We start from the raw sequence: 2564 nt of genomic DNA, 5'->3' as shown, positions 1-2564 counted from the left end.
CACAGCATATAAGATCTCCTGTAGTTCACAGCATATAAGATCTCTTGTAGTTCACAGCATATAAGATCTCCTGTAGTTCACAGCATATAAGATCTATTGTAGTTCTGAAGGACACTCACCTGTGTAGTAGGAAATTCTGGAAATATCTGCAAAAGAAAGAGACAAAAGGGAAGTGAGTTGGTTTGATCTATCACTGATCTGTCACTTCAGCACATTGGGCTCAGTGGGGACAAGGAAGCACTGGGTTTACTGGGTCAATGCCTGGCCCAGGGGCTCCAACCCAACCCATGGTCACAGAGTGCCCCCTAGCTGTCTGGGGGCTGAAGCTCTGTGGCTGTGTCCCAAATGGCAACCTATTCCCAAGTAGGGCACGACCTTTGACCCATAGGGGCCAGGGCTGGCACAGAGGGGATGCCCTATGATGACACCATGATCTGTCAGTGTCACAGTTCACAGTCAACCGGATGGCAGGGTAACATCCAGAAGGACTTTTAAGTCCCCTGGGGTTAGGTTTCTGAGTGCTAAGTGGTACTTGGGCCACAAACAGACAGGATGGACGGACAGACAGACGGATGTGGTTTTAGTCTCTCAGMTTTGGCCCCAACAGACMKGATGGATGGACAAACAGACAGGATGTGGTTTTAGTCTCTCAGATTTGGCCCCAACAGACAGGATGGATGGACAAACAGACAGGATGTGGTTTTAGTCTCTCAGGTTTGGCCACAAACAGACAGGATGGACGGACAGACAGACGGATGTGGTTTTAGTCTCTCAGGTTTGGCCACAAACAGACAGGATGGACGGACAAACAGACGGATGTGGTTTTAGTCCCTCAGGTTTGTGTACTCCGAGCATGCGCTGACCAACTGGCAAGTGTCTTCACTGACATAGTCAACCTCTCGCTGTCGGAGTCTGTAATACCAACATGTTTCAAGCAGACCACCTTAGTCCCTGTGCCCAAGAACACTAAAGTAACCTGCCTAAATGACGATCCGTAGCACTCACATCTGTAGCCATGAAATGCTTTGAAAGGCTGGTCATGGCTCACATCAACACCATTATCGCAGAAACCCTATACACACTCCAATTTGCATACCACACCAACAGAGCCACAGATGATGCAATCTCTATTGCACTCCACACTGCCCTTTCCTACCTTGACAAAAGAAACACCTATGTGAGAATGCTACTCATTGCTTACAGCTCAGCGTTCAACACCATAGTGCCCTCAAAACTCCTCAATAAGCTAAGGACCCTGGGACTAAACACCTCCCTCTGCAACTGGATCCTGGACTTCCTGATGGGCCACCCCCAGGTGGTAAGGGTAGGCAACAACACATCTGCCATGCTGATCCTCAACACAGAGGCCCCTCAGGGGTGCGTGCTCAGTCCCCTCCTGTACTCCCTGTTTACTCATGACTGCATGGCCAGGCACGACTCCAACACCTTCATTAAGTTTGCCGATGACACAACAGTGGTAGGCCTGATCACCAACAACGATGAGACAGCCTATAGGGAGGAGACCCTGTGGTGCCAGGACAACAACCTCTCCCTCAACGTGATCAAGACAAAAGGAGATGATTGTGGACTACAGGAAAAGGAGGACCAAGCACGCCCCATTCTCATCGACGGGGCTGTAGTGGAACAGGTTGAGAGCTTCAAGTTCCTTGGCGTCCACATCACCAACAACTAACATGGTCCAAACACACCAAGACAGTCGTGAAGAGGGCACAACAAAACCTATTCCCCCTCAGGAGACTGAAAAGATTTGGTATGGGTCCTCAGATCCTCAAAAGGTTTTACAGCTGCACCATCGAGAGCATCCTGACGGGTTGCATCACTGCCTGGTACGGAAACTGCTCGGCCTTCAACCGCAAGGCACTACAGAGGGTAGTGCGTACGGCCCAGTACATCACTGTGGCCAAGCTTCCTGCCATCCAGGACCTCTATACCAGGCGGTGTCAGAGTAAGGTCCTAAAAATTGTCAAAGACTCCAGCCGCCTTAGTCATAGACTGTTCTCTCTGCTACCACAAGGCAAGCTGTACCGGAGCGCCAAGTCTAGGTCCAAGAGGCTTCTAAACAGCTTCTACCTCCAAGCCATAAGCTAATCAAATGGCTACCCAGACTATTTGCACCCCCCTCCCCCCCGCTGTTACTCTCTGTTATTATCTATGCACAGCCACTTTAATAACCCTACCTGCATGTACATAATTACCTCGACACCGGTGCCCCCGCACATTGACTCTGTACTGACAAATAAAATTTGATTTGATTTTTGCCACAAACAGACAGGATGGACGGACAGATAGGATGGACGGATGTGGTTTTAATCTCTCAGGTTTGGAAATAGACAGACAGGATGGACGGATATGGTTTTAATCTCTCAGGTTTGGAACTAGACAGACAGGCTGGACGGATGTGGTTTTAATCTCTCAGGTTTGGAAATAGACAGACAGGATGGACGGATATGGTTTTAATCTCTCAGGTTTGGAAATAGACAGGCAGGATGGACGGATGAGGTTTTAATCTCTCAGGTTTGGAAATAGACAGACAGGATGGACGG

Source organism: Salvelinus sp. IW2-2015, linkage group LG31, assembly GCF_002910315.2.
Source record: "Salvelinus sp. IW2-2015 linkage group LG31, ASM291031v2, whole genome shotgun sequence".
NCBI lineage: Eukaryota > Metazoa > Chordata > Actinopteri > Salmoniformes > Salmonidae > Salvelinus > Salvelinus sp. IW2-2015.
This window is presented reverse-complemented; position numbering follows the sequence as displayed.